This window comes from Adiantum capillus-veneris, chromosome 28 (genome assembly GCF_014529385.1).
Source record: "Adiantum capillus-veneris isolate H3 chromosome 28, ASM1452938v2, whole genome shotgun sequence".
In the NCBI taxonomy this organism is placed as follows: domain Eukaryota; kingdom Viridiplantae; phylum Streptophyta; class Polypodiopsida; order Polypodiales; family Pteridaceae; genus Adiantum; species Adiantum capillus-veneris.
Window position 1 is genome coordinate 70,997,623 of NC_140958.1, and position 18,507 is coordinate 71,016,129.

General features: G+C 41.3%; 1 pseudogene; it reads right to left on the reverse strand.

The window, feature by feature from the left end:
• Positions 1-14,068: 14,068 nt before the first annotated feature.
• LOC147420653 (uncharacterized) lies at positions 14,069-15,374 on the reverse strand (annotated as a pseudogene).
• Between the last annotated feature and the right edge of the window lie 3,133 nt (positions 15,375-18,507).

Below are 18,507 nucleotides of genomic sequence, written 5' to 3' on the forward strand. Positions count from 1 at the left end.
GTGAGCTGGCATTCAAGATCAACAACCTACTTTGAAATTAGCTGACGATGTGCCCATCAGAGAAGAAATTTCTCTGCAAGAAGAAGAAGGAGAAGAAGAACAACCTCGTTTGTCAATGGAGGTCTACTTGGAAATGGAAGGACGTATGTTTTGAACTTCTTGTATATGTTAACATCTATTCTTGTTGATTTGATACTCTTAATGTTATGTTTTGTTTTATGTGATACTTTTGAGTCCATCTTTTTCATCTTTAAGAATTAAAGGTTTAAATGTAGAGAATAATTTTATAACTTTTGAGTGATGAATCCTTAGATTTTAAAAAAACACTAGCCTAGACTTAAGAGATTTAATTGATGAGTTTTAGACCTCGTACTATCCTCTTTATTTTATACTTTCAAGGATAGCATGGGTAGGTGAACCATACATAGATCCCAATCTCAAGAAGTGTGTTGACCTTCAAACAACCCCATATAGCTTGGACAAGTGGTGGACCGTCCATGGAGGCTAATTCAAACAAGTGTGGTGGTGAACCTTCTACGGAGTCTAATTGTGGTAGAATTAAAACAATAGCCACTTCCTTGCACTGGCTTGGACAAGTGGTAGACCTTGCTTCTATTAAGGTCTCTATTGAGAGAAGAATTGAATATAGAAGAAGAGAGAGATTAACTAGGTATAGATTTATAAATTTATAGAAAAGGGAAACGTGCTGGATTACAAAAATACCTCTCATTGTACAAATGTCCAAAACATCCAAAATTGAAACCTTTGGATAAAGTCTTATATTTAGACATTAAATCAAGAGGTTATGGTTGTGCATATGTTGAGACCATTGGTCGACTTGAATGAGGAGACACATAGTTTGTTGACAATGACTTTATTTGATGTTTTCAAGTATTTATATGGATAGAAGTCTTAATTGCATGTGTTAATATGAATTTAATGGATCAAATCTGAATCAAGTAAATCATGGTTGTTGTTAACTTTATGTGGCCTTCATTATTCACTTAAGTACTAATATTTATTAAAGTGTAGGGTGTACAAGTTTGCCACAAAAGATTGTAGTATAGACTAGTGTTGCCTTGTGTACCAATAGTTGCAAGGATTATAATATTGATTTTACCTTGAATAAACTCATAAGTTTGACTTCCACATGTTTAAAATTGGTGATTTAAATTCTAGTGATTTTTGAGAACCCAATGTTATTTGTGTTTTTTAGATTGGAAAATTGGGATAGATAAGGCCCCTGTGGTTGAGTTCGCAATTGTTGAACCCGTTGATTCTATTATTTCAGACATGCCCAAGGTGGATGATACGTCTATACCAAAGCCTGGTGATGTTCACCTTGAGCAAGCTTGCAACAATGAGAATAAACAAATGCCTACTCCAACAATACAACCTACTTCAAAAGAGACTAAAACATCTGCTCAAGAGCCATTTCCATTTGTTGCTACTTCATCTAGTGAAGATGTTGAGAAATCCATACTCACAATTATTTTGGACTTAAATGGTCTGCTATTGAAACGTTCCCCTCAGCCGTCCTCACACCACCAGTCAGTGCAACTAGATCCAAAAAGATATATTATACTTAGGCCAGGTTGCGTCCAATTCTTGAAGACTATATTACAGAGGTTTAATGTTGCAATTTGGTCGACGGCTACTAGGAACAATGTGATTCAAATTCTCAAAGCTCTAGAGAGCTTGCAAACAGTACATTGATTTTCTTTGCAATTTGGAATCAAGAAGGTTGCTACACTTGTCAAAGCAATAAATTATTTAGACCTGACAATCTAACCGTTGAGGCAATGTTCAAGACTCTAGCTAAAATTGCCATGGGGTATGAATGTGACCCACGAAGAACAATGCTTATTGATGACTCTCCTTACAAGGGATGCATTTACCCTGCAAAAAATTGTATTTTTCCATCCCAATTTGATGGTGAAAAACTGGTTGACAATATGCTCTTGGAGGAGTTGCTTTCCTACTTGTTTGAGCTGGATGAGATAAGGGATGTGTGGAATTTCATTGCCTATAATCGTTATGGACATCCAAAATTGACAAATGAGAGTGAATATAAACAAATCAAAGATAATTGGAACCAAAAAAATGATGCTTGGTCAGCCAAGGTGTTCTTTACAAGAAGGATAACTCCTGCAAAATATGACAAAGGTGAAGCTATCCTTGAAGGCAAACAAAATCGAGCAAGTGAAAAAACTGACAACAATGACATCAGATGAGCCCAAATACAAGAGATACTAGAAAAGGAAGGTACAATTGTTGAAAGCATGAAGGTACCACAGTTGATCAATCTAGCTAGGCAATTGGGATGTACTACAAAGGGACTATTGACGGCAACAATTGCAAAGGCTTTTATAAATAAGGTCAAAGCTGAGAAGAATCTTCTAAGGCTAAATAAAACACACTCCTAAGGTACCTTTTATGACTTGAAACTTGTTTCACATACTCGAATATACATGTGCATGGTATCAAATTTTTCTTTTTGTTTCTTCTTGCAGGTCCCAAAAAAAATATCTCTAGATATTCCATGGATAGGCTTTGACAAGTGGTGGACCTTTTGGTAAATCCCCTCATGGGAAACATATCACAAGTCCTGCATGTAATGAGAAGGAAACATTTAACAAAGAGCCTAAGAGGTTGGACAGGTGGTGGACCTTGCACCTTTTATCCCATTCCCAATCCAATCTAGCTATCCACCACTATATTGTATGAAGTGTAGCTTGGACAAGTGGTAGACCTTGAAACAAGAGACCCCTCATCATCAATCCTAGTTTGGACCTATGGTAGATCTTTCTTTTTTCTCATTCATAGTGGAGCCTAGCCTAGCCAGGTGGTAGACCTTACTTTTCTCCATGCTTCAAAGAAGCATAGCTTGGAGAAACGGTGAGTCTTTGTAAGGTTTCAATTGGGATTTGTTTATAGCAATGAGGAAGTTGAAGATGGACTTTGGCACCTAATAATACCTCAGTGTAGAAAATGTAGAAACTGTTTGTACTCTTTGAAACTTAATAAATTTCTTGTTTTTCAATTGCAAAGTCATCATACAAGAAAGTTGTTTGACTATTTGTAGGCATGATTTGAAGGAAGGTTTTGAAGCACCCAACGAACCTCATCCAAGGCCTTGTTGTATATATCAATCACCTCCTTGTCACCTGCCACTTCCTGTCAATAATATCAAAAGAGTGCTTGTTTTGGACCTTGAAGGATTGCTTTTGAAGACAGTTGAAACAAAACATGGAGATTCTATGCCATCTTGGGCTCAACACATGCGTCTTATGGAAAAAGATGAAGTTTATCATGCGGTGCGCCTAGACGTAGAAATGTTTTTGGATTTCTGTGGTGAATATTTTGAGTTGTGGATATGGAGTTTCTATAACCTAACAAGAGTGCAACACATCACACAAAAATGTTTCCCAAAGCATTATAGCAAGTTCAAGATCTTTATGAGTAACAAGTGTTGCCAAAATCCAAACATCATGTTAGGATTTAGAAGGGTTTATCATAAAAACTTGACGGATATTTGGAAGATGTTTCAGGACTTGAATGCAAAGAATACCTTGATTTTTTATGATAGTCCATATAGGATGATTGGAATATTCACATTTTTGAATTTTTGATGCAGATACGGATGTCTATACCAGCGTTTATATCGATGCTTATATAGATGCCTATTCCAACACCTGCACTGATACTTGTACTGGCAGAACCTGCAAAAAACAAACCCGCATGTCTTTCCTTGCACATTTCTCTAGTTTTTGCGTCTCTTCTCTTGACCTCCTCCTCTTCACCTACTGCAGATCTGGTGCTTAAAAACTTTCTGGAGGTGAAAATCTTGCTTGTGGACTACTCTCTGGCACCAAGGTGAGATTATTTTCAAGTTTGCTTGTAGGTTTAGTGTTTACGATTTAACATAGTGTGTGTGTGTGTGTGCGTTTTTGCAGGTTCAAGACGTTTACAAGACCCTTTATTGCTCAAATAGTCCGCATGTGAGTGCTCAAAACTTTAATGCATATTAAATTAATTTATGTATTGACAAAATAAAATTTCATGCTTTAGGCTTTCAATGCTTTAAGTTTTTATGCCATTTTCTTTAGAAATAATGTTTTGGAAAAATGTCGTTTTGAAATTATGGTTTGTGTTGTGAAATCATGGTTTTGGATAATTTTATTTCAAAATTATGCTTTGGAATTATGTTATGAACTTACGCTACCATCTCGTTATGTTGTTTTGAAATTATGCTAAGCAAAAATCTTGTTTTGAATTATGTCGTTTTTGAAATAATGCAATTGATGAGGTTTTGGTTATAGTTTTTGGTTAGGTTTAGTTTAAGTTATACGTTAGGTTAGGGTATAGGTTATATGTTAAATTATAGGTTATAAGTTAGGTTAATTATACGTTAGGCTAGGTTAGGCTAGATTAGATTTAGGTTATAGGTTATGTTAGGTTAGCTCATAGGATGCGTTAGGTTATAGGTTAGGCTAGGTTAGGTTATAGGACATTATTTAAGTTAGATTAGCTTATAGATTAGGTTATACGTTAGGTTTAAGTTATAGGTTATAGGCTAGGTTAGTTAGATCATAAGTTAGGTTTAGGCAACATGTTAGGTTATAGGTTATGCTATAGGTTGTATATACATAAAAGGTTAGGTTAGATTATAGGTTAAGTTAACTAATGTTTAGGTTATAGATTTGATTTAAAAAATATATGATGCTTCCAACTGAAACATTGGCCGTCCATAACCATGATGTTAGTAGCTTACAAAATTATTGCCAAGTCAATTTCCCTAAGAATCTCTCTCTCTCTAGATAAGGGTATCACTCCTCACCAACAAGGTTTCATCAAAGGAAGATCTATTTAAGATAACACCTTGATAGCAATGGTTGGATTAGAATACACACCATTCACCATGCAAGATTGTGTGGGTTATAGGTTAGGTTAGAGTTAGCGACAAAGAGTAGAAAAAACACAAACGGATTTCGATTATGTTAGGTAATAGGTTAGGTTTAGGTTATAGGTTATGCTAGGTTATAGGTTATGTTAGGTTAGAGCTAGCGGCAACTTAATAGTAGAAAAAACGCATGCAAACGGACTTCGAAGATGACTTGTGTACTGCAAAAAACACTAACAAACTTCGATTAGGTTAGGCTATAGGTTAGGTTATAGGTTAGATTTAGATTTAGGTTACGGTTACAAGTTAGACTAGATTATAGGTTAGGTTAGAGCTAGCGACAAATTATTAGTAGAAAAAATGCAAACAAATTTCAAAGATGACTAGTGTACTTCAAAAACCGCAAAGGGACTTCGGTTAGTTTAGGATAATGTTAGGTTAGGTTAGATATAGGTTATATCTTAGGTTAGAGGTAGCGGCAAATTAATAGTAGAAAAAATACAAACGGACTTCAAAGATGACTCATGTACTTCAAAAAACGCAAAAGGACTTCGGTTAGGTTAGCCTATAGGTTAGGGAGGAATCCCTAACCTCGAGCGAGATTTTTCGAGCGATCCCTAAACCGAGTAAGACAAGACAAGGTACATTATCAAAAAACCAAAATCAATCAAGGTTCTTATATGTATTTCAAGCTTTAAAACAAGCAATAAAACAAGTTCCTACCTTTTTACTACTAGCACCTCCCCAAGATTTTTGTGCAAAGAGCTCTCCTTGAACATGTGCTTGTGCAAAGTGTCTCCTATGGGCTAGAAAATCTATTGTACAATTCAATTTTTCCGTAGAAATGGAATTAAAAAAATCAAGTGTCTCCCATACCCCTACCCGAATGTAAAGAAAACAAGGCTCCTTGCCACTCTATAAATGGCATGACTTGAAATCGGGTAGTTTGTATAATGTGGATGCCTTGCATATATCCACAACCTCTCCATTTGTCACAAGTTTTGGCTAGTGGAAACAACCTTCTATACCCAAAATGCACTCTCCTTTCCACTTCCTCTATTGTCATAAAGAACAAGAGTGCAAGGGAAAGAGGAGCTTAAACTTCTCTCTCTCTCTCTCTCTCTCTCTCTCTCTCACACACACACACACACACACACACACACACACACACACACACACACACACACACACACACACACACACACACACACACACACACACACACACACACACACACACACACACACACACACGCACACATACATGTGCGTGTAACGCGTGTACGGAGTGTGTGCAAGAGAGGGGAAGAAGAGAATGGGGAAGGGGATGATACACAGACAGCCTATGTTTGGGTTAGTGGAGAAGAAAGAGTAGAGTCAACCCTCTCTCTTTTTCTCCCTATATTGATTAGGTGAAATCATGTATACAAGGGTGGTTTCCCACGGCCACCTGGCCTACACCCCAACAACCTCCCACTTGAAGGTCATGGTGGCCAATACTCGGCCAATAGTGGCATTAGTATAGTTAGTCTATACAAAGTTGATGAAGCATTGCTGAGGCTTCATCCTACACCCATAAGTTCTATACAATGTGTAAATCACTCCGAGGATAGGCTCTTTGTGACAGCATCTGCGAGGTTGTCATCAGTGTGAAACTTAACAAGCTCGATACAGCCAATGCATCTCGTATGACATGGTATCTGAACTCTATGTGTTTTGACTTTGAGTGAAACACTGGATTCTTTGCCAAAGCAATGGCACTCTGACTATCACAATGTAGTATTGGAACCTCATGAATGCCCAAATCTCCCACTAGAGGAGACAACCATATGGATTCCTTGCTGGCATCAGACACAGCAACATATTCTGCCTCAGTGGTAGATGAAGACGTGAAATCTTGGAGACACGATCTCCAAGAGATAGCTGCTCCAGAAAACATGAACACATAGCCAGATGTGGATCTTCTACGATCCATGCAACCCGCATAATCCGCGTCCGTGTAACCTACTATAGATGCATCACTGTTTTCGAAGCATAAACACTTGCTAGTTGTACCTTTCAAATATCTGAGGATTTTCTTCACTGCTTCCCAATGCTTCTTGCCAGGGTTTTCCATGTACCTACTAACCACTCCCACTGCATGTGCAATGTCTGGTCTTGTGGCTACCATAGCATACATCAAACTGCCTGCTGAAGAATATGGTACTTTTGCCGTTTCCTCTTTCTCAGCGCGACTGTCTTGGGAGAGTCTTCCTTGCTAAGTTTAGAGTATGCTTGCATTGGGGTACTCAATGACTTCCCCCCCTGCATACTAAAAAGTTGCAAGACTTTGTGAATGTACTTTTCTTGAGATAATTCAAGAATTTCACGTTGCCTGTCTCTCTTGATGTGCATACCAAAAAAGTGATTGGCATCTCCCAAATCCTTCATGGAAAACTGAGTGCTTAGCATCTTTTTCAACTGATTGATCTCATCAATTGATTTGCCTGTGATAAGCATATCATCTACATACAAGATCAAGATGATTAAAGAACCATCGTTCAATCTTTTTGTGTATAAGCAGTGATCCTCTTGACTTCTTATGTAACCCTGAGACTGCATGAATTTGTCAAATTTTTGATACCATTGCCTTGAACCTTGCTTGAGGCCATAGAGTGCCTTTTTAAGTCTACAAGCCAATTCTGTCCTCGTTGGTTTTTGGGTTTCACATGCGAATCCCTCTGGTTGTTTCATGTAGACATCTTCATCTAGCTCCCCGTGAATAAATGCTGTGTTCACATCCATTTGGACAAGTTCCATGTCCTAGATAGTAACCAAGCCAAGCACGGTGCGAAGTGTAGTCATCTTGACTACTGGAGAGAAAATATCATCAAAATCCACACCTTTTTGCTGCTTGAAACCCTTGGAAACTAGACGAGCCTTGTATCTAGGCTCGAGATCTTCCGCTGTATACTTCTTCTTGTATACCCACTTGCAAGGTAAAGCATTTTTGCCCTTTGGTAATTGAGCCAAATCCCATGTCTCATTAGCCACAATTGAATTGTATTCTGATTGCATAGCCTGCTCCCACTTAACACTATCATCCATTTGTATAGATTCTTTGTAGAAGGTTGGCTCTCCACTGTCAGTGACCAAAATGTGGTGTATACCTGGCTCAAACCACTCGGGCGCACGTGATACTCTCACAGAGCGTCTCAGTGCCCGACTGCTAGACTCTGCTCTCTCCAGAGCAATAGTAGTATCTTGCACTTGAGGAGTGGGTGCAACACTACTGAACTGAGTTGGTTCGGAGGCTACATCCTCAAAACGAACACGTCTATACTCAACATCTTTGATGGGCTTCTTGTGCATTTTTGATTCATTGAAAATCACATGTAAGCTACGAATGACTTTGTTTGATTCTGGGTGCCAGAGACGATATCCCATCTCTCCGTTTGCACCATAGCCAATAAAAATGCATTTGTGTGATCTGGGATCTAACTTTCGATGAAGTTCTTTGGGCATATGTGCATATGCCTCACATCCAAATACACATAAATGCTCATAGCTTGGCCTTTTTCCAGTCCATAATTCCTCTGGAATTTTGAAATCCAAAGGAGAACTAGGTGACCTGTTGATGATGTGCATTGTTGTCAGAACAGCTTCCCCCCAAAACTCTGGAGTAGGCTTCACCATAGACATCATAGAGACAACTCGCTCTTGAATCGTGTGATTCATTCTTTCAGCTATCCCATTTTGTGCAGGTGTGTATGGAGCAGTAAACTACGGCCGAATTCCTCTTCTATTGCAAAAATCCTTCAACTCTGTGGAGACGTATTCTCCACCATTGTCCGTGCAAAAAGCTTTGAGCTTTTTTCCTGTTTGGTTCTCAACCATGGCGAGGAATTTTTGGAATGTCGAAAAGACTTCTTCCTTACCCTTAAGGAGATACACCCACACCTTTCTGGTAGAATCATCTATGAACGTGAGAAAGTAGTTCGCCCCCCCTAGAGTTTTATGTGGCGTTGGACCACACAAATCACTGTGCACCAAGTCTAGAGGTTTTCCTAGTTTCTTATTCAATAGCGAAGATGTCAATCTAGTATGTTTTCCATATAGACAATGCTCACACAATGGAAAGTCTGTGTAATCTAACACAGGTAAGTAGCCAAAATGCTGAAGTGTTTTCAGTCCCTTTTGGCTAATATGCCCTAGCCGGCTATGCCACAACTCAGGAGACGACATCTCGGCAACATAGATAGAGTGTTCGTCGACACTCGAAACAAACAAAGAGTACAAGGATCCATTTTTATTACCTTTCATCATGATAGGGTTTTTCTTGAGGATCATCCAAGAACGATTACCAAAAACTGTAGTGTAGCCAAGATCATCCAATTGCCCTATAGAAAGCAAGTTTTTCGTAAGCTTGGGCACATGTCTGACATTCTGCAGCACAAAAGTAGTGCCATTATGCATCTGAAGTTTCACATCACCAATGCCAATAATATCAAGCTCATAGGAATCACCAAGCTTGACTATTCCATGCATGGATGCATAAGAGGAAAACCACTCTCTATGTGGTGTGACATGAAAACTTGCACCCGAATCAAGAATCCAATTCTGTGCATAACCCTCATCCTGTGCAACCAAAGCATCTCGAGTGAGATATGAAGTGAAAATGAGAACATCTGAGGCATCTGCTATCACCTCGGCATGAATCTCTGTGGGCATAATGAGCATCACTGGAGGAGGAGCATCCTCTACTACAGTGGTAGGTATGGGAGACTCAACAAATTGAGCTCCTCAATCTTTACTATACTTTTGCCTTTGCCAGAATTATCCTTTTGCATGTTTTTCTAATCTCTTAGGAAACTGCAACAATCCTTTTGCTAGGACTACGAGGATTTCGCTCTCTACTTTTGCTTTTGTATTTGTTCCTGCCACGGCCTCTTGCCTTTGTTGAACTGCCAGCCATATATGCATCTCCATGACTAGCACCATCGAGAGATTTACAACGAATCTCTTCAGTGAGCAACGCATCTGTGACAACATTGAACTCTAACTTGCCATTCGGAGTTGACTGTGCAAAAGATATCCCATGAACTGGGTAGAGAGCATAACAAGAATATAGACTTGAGTTCATCGTCAAACTCCTTAAAGCCCTGAGATGTCAGTTGACTGAACAAGGAGTTGAACTCATTTAAGTGACCGGAAACTGTGCTACCTTCTTTCATGTTGAGCCTGATAAGAATTTTCATGAGAAAAAATTTGTTGGATGCACTTTTTCTCTCCCATGCTGAACATAAGCTATCCCAAAGTTCCTTGGTTGTTTTCTTCCCTATGATAGTGAAGAAGACTGACTCGGCTAGATGTAGACGTATCGTAGCCATGGCTTTTGCATCCAAAAGCTCCCATTGAGCTTGTGTATAATCATCATCCTCTGCGCGCTCTTTCAACTGTTCTGAGAGGCCTTTTTTTATCAAAACATCTTTCATGCGCTCTTTCCACATGGTGAAGTTGCTGCCATTAAACTTCCGAATGAAATACTCCTCCTTTTCTGAAGAAGAAGCCATCACTGACAAGAGGGTTTGAGAGGTGCCAAACTATGGCGAGAAGCTGTAGAAATTTGGGCAGAGTAACCTTTGTATAGGGAGTAAAATCTCAACCGAAATAGACTCAAAAGTGCCAACAATGAAAGTCACGACTCGCGGGAAGTAAATCCGGTAGAGTCTCCTTTGTATGAGGAGTCAAAACTCAACTCAAAATACACATAAATGTGCCAACTGCACTAACTGGGCATCTTCTGCACAAAACCACTGTTGTGTGACTGCCAACTCGGTGTCAAAAGCATAAATAACCATCCAGATACATATCCTATGGTGGGGGTACCGTAAAGGGGAACTCCAGCTACCTGTATCACCAAAGGTGTCTCAACATTCGAGCACACCCCAGCTCAAAGAAAACCTCATGCTATCGACCCTCCAAAGGCTAATGCAGATACAAATGGACTAGCCACAGTCTCAGAAAGGGCTCTTCCGATCCGAGTCTCACAAACGGCTGGGAAAAACTATCGAAATAGCCAAAAGTGGCTCCACACGTAGTATAGTGGATAGTGTCTGCAACTCAACATACATGAGTAAAATTGCACTCAAACAGGTGCCAAGAACTGCTGCATGCAGTGAAAGCCTGATCCCTGCGAGGATATCTGCTCTCAAAAGAGCTTAGTAGCACTAGGTGTGCTCACAATAAAATGCATCTGTCAACGCATATATTCGTAGAGAATCTGCTTTCGAAATGACTGCCAAATCTCCTGTGAAAGCGCTGTGTCTGGTAACCTGGAGAATTTGTGGGTGAATGGGCTGAAAAAAACCCCTTGTGACCTGTAACCTGCGTGTCGGTGTCGCTATGTGCCGATTTCTGCCGTCAGGCTGAAATATGCTAGTCGAATAGCCGTCGAAGGTGTCGTATCCGTAAACTATGTCGTACAGTGCAATCGGTGCGCTCGATGCCGATGTAGGGTGTCACTCCTCTATGATAGTGGTACCTTACCCGCACATGTCGCAAGCACGGTCGTCGATCGCAGAAACGTGCTCGTCTAGGGAAACGCCCGGTGTCTGGGTCGAATGTCGGAGATCTGCCGCAATGAGCAGTGTTGAGCTGGTGCGCATGATTGGTGTCGATGTCGATGTTGCCTTCCGCTGCCGGCGGGCGGAAGTGGCTAGCCGAGTAGTCGTAAAACGCGAATGCTCGAAGCCGATATGTCAAGATCTCTCCAAGCTCATCGGACTCGGTGTGCGCACGTCGAAGTCGGGTGACGATGTCGAAGAAGTCGATGTCAAAATTGGAGAATCGCTGATGTCGATGATGAGACCCTGGTCTTTGTCTCTCACTCACTCACTCGCTATGTGTGTTGCTTAGGCTCGCTCGCAAGCTCGGTGTCAAGCTCGCCTTTTAGTTTTTGTCGAGAAAGTATCTTCCAATCTCTTAATCAAGCTGTCTCTCTCTCTCTCACAACTGCAATTTCTGAAAAAAACTGTCTTTCTTTTCACGAGCTCGAGGAGAGGGGTCGGGGGATTGGGATTTAGTCACAGGCTCGGTGGGAATGAGCCCTTGCACACACACTATGAAGTTTGAAATTTTTTAAAAAATCGCTTTCACTCCTCTCTGTTGAAAGCCTGCTCTCTGTCGAAAGCCTACTCTCTGACGAGATGACAAGCATGCTTTGTTTGTGCCCCCCACAATTCCTTTCCACTGTAAGATCTCTCACAGCTTTGGGATCTGCTCGACCTGCTACCCCTAAACGATTGCTCCTCTCGACCTTGCTCGCCACTGTTGGGTGCCCAAATTGCCTCTGTTATGATCTGTTGCACGACCTCACTGTGTGTTGATTTTGATAGTGTGTATGTGTGTGTGTATCTTGATTCTGCTCACGAAATGAAACTCAGAATTTGTGAGCTGCTCGTGATGCCTGCAGTAGCCACTCTTGATATGTGAGATCAGTCTATTGCTCGCTATGCTGCTTGATTCCCAATTGTCCGACCTGCTCACGACCATCTCAAGGTTTTCTCTTTGCCTTGCAGCTCGGTACCTGATTCCCTCTGCCTTGGTCGAGCTCGATTTACCTTCTCGGTGCCGGTTTTTGCTGTTGCTTCTCGCTAGCAAAAGGCTGCCTTGTCATGCTTGCATTCCTCTGCAGAATCTCCCCAAGTTGCCCGATTGTGAATCTCCTCTACTGTTGCACCCAATTCCCCTTCAATGGCTCAGCTTGATTCTGCCCACTCCCTCTGTGCAGATGCTTCCCAAGATTCCCTTGATTCCAAGGGTCGCTTCAATACAGATAGGGGAAGGGAGATTCCGGGGGTGCCTCGATTTCCCCTTGCAGTGCTGCAGAGTTCGGAGTTACCCCCCAATTCAAGCTCAAATTGCCCAATTGTGCCCTGCTGCTGCAGAAAACTCACGAATTTCCTTCTTTCTTTTGTGCTCATGGCTCTGATGTTCAAAGACCGATCTGCTCTTCTTTCTCCTTCTCCGAGCTTTGTCTCAATCTCCAAGCTCGAGCTTTCTTTCGACTCCCTCTCTCGAGCTCTGAGCTCCAAGCCCGGTTATGGTTGAGCTCTCTCCAGTTCTTCAGGCTCGTGCTATGGCTACCTCTCGCCGTGCAAGCTCCGCGATCTCCAACCGCCACCATTGATGTTCCCACCTGAGCTCTGATACCAATTGTTGTGCATGTAACGCGTGTACGGAGTGTGTGCAAGAGAGGGGAAGAAGAGAATGGGGAAGGGGATGATACACAGACAGCCTATGTTTGGGTTAGTGGAGAACAAAGAGTAGAGTCAACCCTCTCTCTTTTTCTCCCTATATTGTGAAATCATGTATAAAAGGGTGGTTTCCCACGACCACCTGGCCTACACCCCAACAAAACACACACACACACACACACACACACAAACTTAATATTTGAAGTTACTTATCAATGCAATAGTATTCGTCCTAGGGTTCCGACTGTGTGGCCATTCTTTTTAGAAACCCCATAACATGGTATATGTTCACTTTGGCTACCCTACCATTGCGGGGAAGAATTTGGTGGTGTTGACATAGGTGATATTGAAAAACGTTAAAATTCACGCGGTGGGTTTATCAGGGTGCACTAATCGAAGAGTGTGAGGTTCATAGAGTTATCATCATTATTAGTGGTGTACCAAGGACGGTGTTTCTTGCACTTGAGTGAAAGAAGAGGAGAAGAAAGATATCAATGAAACAAACGAGTTTTGGTGAGAGAAAGGTTAATTCTTTTTTTTCTTGGTGGAATCTCTAAGCCCTTATCCAAGATATTTCTAAATTTTGACCGTGTTGCGCCCTCTTGGAGCCCCGATACACAACTTCCATTGCAAACCCAACGGCCATCTCTCTCTCTTGAGTTCAACTCTCCTCGTCGCGGATAGATCTTTAGGGTCTCTTTGGATAGTTTCCTACGACATTAAAATTCTCTTCTTCTCTCTCTTACAAAATAATTACCCTCTATGCGTGACTGTCTCTCTGTGATGACATTCGCTTGGAGAATGGTGCCCTATTTACTGTGGTTGGACCGCTGTGTTCTGTAGCGCTTGCAGACCCCCCCATTGCCGCGCTTACGCCGCTTGAGTCTCTCACCACCCTCTGCAATACCACCATTTACCACTCCCTCTACCTATCCATGCTGGGGAAGTCCTTTTAAGTTGCTGGGGAAGTCCTTTTGATGAACCCTACAAGCCTCGAGAATGGACTGCGAAGATGGATGATCGGCAAAATCTTTCTGCCTGTGATCCATTAGCATTGTCCTCCCTCTGCAATCAAAAAAGTTGCACCTAATTGTCGTCCATCACCCTTCAAGTTTCCAGGAACACTGACTTTCTTCAAAGCATCTCACGTTAAAAAGCATCTTGGCTGTGCTAAGAATCACTGATTTTCTGCTAAGTGCCTAGTGAATCTTCTTGCCATTATCAATGTAAAGCTCTCTATCTCAAAAGCCACCCTGTTGGAACTCCTCAACACCAAGTTTCTCAATTCCAATGAAAAAAACACAAACATTGTGGGCGTCGAGTGTAGGAACGATCTTCTGCAGCTCCAAAGCATTGTGTCTGCATAGCTTGCATTCAAACCTCTGCAAAGCATGAATAACTACGGTCTGCTGATCATGCTAGAAAGAGTCAACTTTGACAGACTTCGCATCAGCGGATGATAGCCGTTTTTTGGCTTTCCATAATTGCCATAGTAAGCTACCTCACCCTATCAAATCACTCAAACATTTTGGTTATCCCTACCATTTCACTGTACATAGGCGTGTGTGAGTTAGGGGACTTTCTCCATATTTTCTTAAAAACCCTCAATTAGCTAGTCATTGGGCTAGTTGAGCCAAAAAAAAATAAAAAAAATAAAAAAAATAAGTATATTATAAAAAAAATAAAAAATATAAGTATATTATGGCCCATTTGTGTGTAAATATTTTATTGTATATTGTGGTGTGTGGGTCTTGTAGGTGTGTCCGACCACCTAGTGTGGGAGGACTCTAGTAGGTTCTTGGCATATGTAACCAACCTCTCTTACTATAAGAGAGATGACGGATTAATGAATTGGAAAAAGCCTAGTTTGGTCTAGTCTCTCTCTCAGGTGTCTTGTAGTGAGCACACTACATTGGTGGAGATGGCGGGCAGTTAGAAGGGTTTCTTGGGTTTCTTTTTCACTTTCTTGCTTTCGTGCCATGGCAAACTTCACGTTTGATCCTGGGTAGTAGGCTTCGCCTTGTTCATGTATAATCTTCTAGCTCACAACAACTCCACCTGTTCTGTCCTATCTTTCGAGGACGCAGAACCACAACGCCACCCTGTCGAGTGCTCATCCTCAGTTGCTTTTTGGGGAGGATGGCTGCCTTTGCCTTGGATACTGGGTGAGAACTGGCCAGCAAAGCCCGCTGGTTGATGCACACGGACTCTCAGAGCTATTTCGTGCAGCATCATCCGTCGTGTGCTGCTTATCAGATTACCCTTAAGTCATTTCTTACCCAAGCCGCTCTGGTCACCTCGACACTAGTGCAGACCCATCTCTCCACAGGCGATACACTCATGTCTGCTTACATACAGGCCAGCAAGCTCATTCCTAGCCAGCCAGCGAGGGGTAGGTCAGCTACCACTACCATTAGGTCCTGTATTTATGAAACCATGGTGGCTGCCTTCCCAGACCTGCAAACTACAGTGGCCCGGTATACCAGGATTGCTCATCACTCGCAAGACTCTCAGCCCTCATCCCTCGCAGGCCAGCGACATAAAAGAGAAGATCGTGACAAGCGAAGGCGAGTTTCAGAGTCTAATTCCGCCTCTTCTGTACACATTGAGTACCGCATTCTCTGTCCCGATACCAAAATTGGCAATGTCATTGGCAAAGGGGACAGTATAATGAAGTCCTCCGAGACGATAGTCACACCAAGATCAAGGTCGAAGATGTGATTCATGGTTTTGACGAGCGCATCATCCACATCACCTCCGTCCTCACAAAATTCATGGCGTTCAATCTCTGCTCAGAAATCACATCTTGATTTCTTTGAGTGTTTCCTGCAACAGCCTGCATTCAACGAGCTTCGCACAACCCATTCTTTGGAGATATTATGTTGTCTTGGTTTCCAAGAGGTTTTCAAAGGTCCCTATTTTCCGCATGCTAGACGAGACGGGAGTTGCTGCATCTTTGGTGCAGAGGTGCCTAGTCTGTTCATTTGCAAAAGTAGTAATCGAGCTCCATGATTCAGTTTAAGTTTTAAGGTCTCTTTCTCTGTAGTAGTTTTTTCCTAGTCTTTGTCTTATTAGATCACACCGAACCCCTTTATGGAGATGATGTATGTCGCAAAAAATTTCGCACCCAATCCTTAGTCAGTCCTTGCTCGTCTTGTCCATTTCATTGGGATAGCGACCTAATGTTTGCAAAAGCGAGATGTATGAGTTCCATGCCTTGATGATGATCGGCATGATGTCAAGTCTAGTCCCCCAAGCTCAATTTCTTAGCCCCTAAACCGTTGTATGATCACTCCCCCCGGATGAGGCGTTGGAGTTGATCCCTTCCTGTCGAGTCCCTTCCCAGTCCAAACTTGTAAAAAGATGTCCATCTTTTTCTCCCTAACGGGGGAGGTGTGGTGTGTGGGTCTTGTAGGTGTGTCCGACCACCTAGTGTGGGAGGACACTAGTAGGTTCTTGGCATATGTAACCAACCTCTCTTGCTATAAGAGAGATGACGGATTAATGAATTGGAAAAAGCCTAGTTTGGTCTAGTCTCTCTCTCAGGTGTCTTGTAGTGAGCACACTACAATATAGGGCCTAAATAAAATGATTTTTCATAATTATTTTGGTATTTATTTAAATATTTATACTTAGGTGTGTGTTATTTATGCTATGTACATTGACTCACCATTACCATATTTTTTCTTACCATTTTGCATACTCTTTATTCCATATAAAAATGATTTCATACAAGTTTCTCTTATTTTTGGTGTAACTCCATCCCAATAAAAATCCAAAAAAAAATAGTTTTATTTATGTGTATATTTTTTCACTATTGTCATTTTTTCCTTTCTACATCTATTCTCTATTACTCTCATAAATTAGACCACCAAAAATATTCATCTTTTTATGGTAGACTTATAATGAGAGAGATTTATTTTGACCCCTTTATATTTTTTATATTTGACATGTACATATTTTTTTAGACCCCTCAATATTTGATTTTCTTACTTGTACTATTCACTTATATCATAATCTCAATAATATCTTCAATTATAGACCTACCAAATAAGGTCAAGGGTATGTGGCATGCATACATACACCATGGGGAGCTCACTCTTGGAGGTATTCAAAAGAATCATCCAAAGAAGGACCTCACAGGACCTTGTGCAGTGGAAAAAACTGTCGGTTTTGCTGAATTTTTAAAGATCACATGCTCCCCGAATTTGAAAAGGTGATACAAACAAAAGTTGTAGCTCGTGAGTTAAACTTTCACCTCAAATTTTTTCATATTTTTTTGAGCTACGAGCTGTGAGCTATGATTTTATTGGTGGACCCCAGTTTTCCCATGCTATGCAGCCACACTCCCTCTTCCACTTTATCATTTTCCTCTTTCACACACACTCCTCCCTCTCCTTCCCACTCCCAAACCTACAACTCCCAACGCAAGATAGCCACACACACCAAACACAAACATTCACCATGCCAGAGAGAGGTAAGCACACAAATCAACTTGAGCAACTCAGTCTTAGCCTTAAAGACTAGATGCACACAAAGCTTGATGAGAAATAGAGAGACAACACAAATTGTGTGAGGTCCCTGCCCCTTGTCGAGAGGAGCGGAGTACCTTTGATAGGTCTCCAATCCTGAGAAAGAAAAACCAACGGACATTGCTTTAGCTACCACGTAGCCACGAGCATGAACCGTTAGTGAAGGATTGGTCCCATCTCGCTATGGCGGAGCGTGACCACCATAACCCTATCTAAACACTATCTATAATCAATTATAACTAAAAGTATAAATCTTAAAGTGACCAACCTGTGCGCTTTTTTCTCCATGTTTCAGAAGCACAACCGCCAAGGTTTGCCTCTTTTAAGATTTATGACTATAAAAAAATTCTAGCATTGGAAAGTTACCCGACTCATCGGGTCCACCCGTCCATAGAATGATACCGTCGGGTATTATTCTCCCACTTTCCACACCACACTCACCCTTCTTTTGTTATCTAATTACTACCACACTGTTAAAATATATATGTTCCTTTATTTTATTTATGATACTGGTTCGTTAAAACAGCCCTTCAAACATTATTACAAACAATTGTCAAACAAGAAGTCGTCTAATTTTAAACCAACAACCCTTAGATTAGGTTCACTCAAGAATCTCTACTAGCGCTATTATGTCCGATCAGTATATATACTATTTATAAAAACCCTTGTCCTCATGAGCGTCCCATACCGCTCGACAAGTACTCGTTGTGCTAATCTGGACGTACTCCCGTCACAGCAACAACGGTGTCAATATGGGCGTCATCCTGACGCCACGGCAAAACAAAACTGCAGTATCCAGCTGGGCTAATCTGCGTGTACTCCCACCACAGCATCAG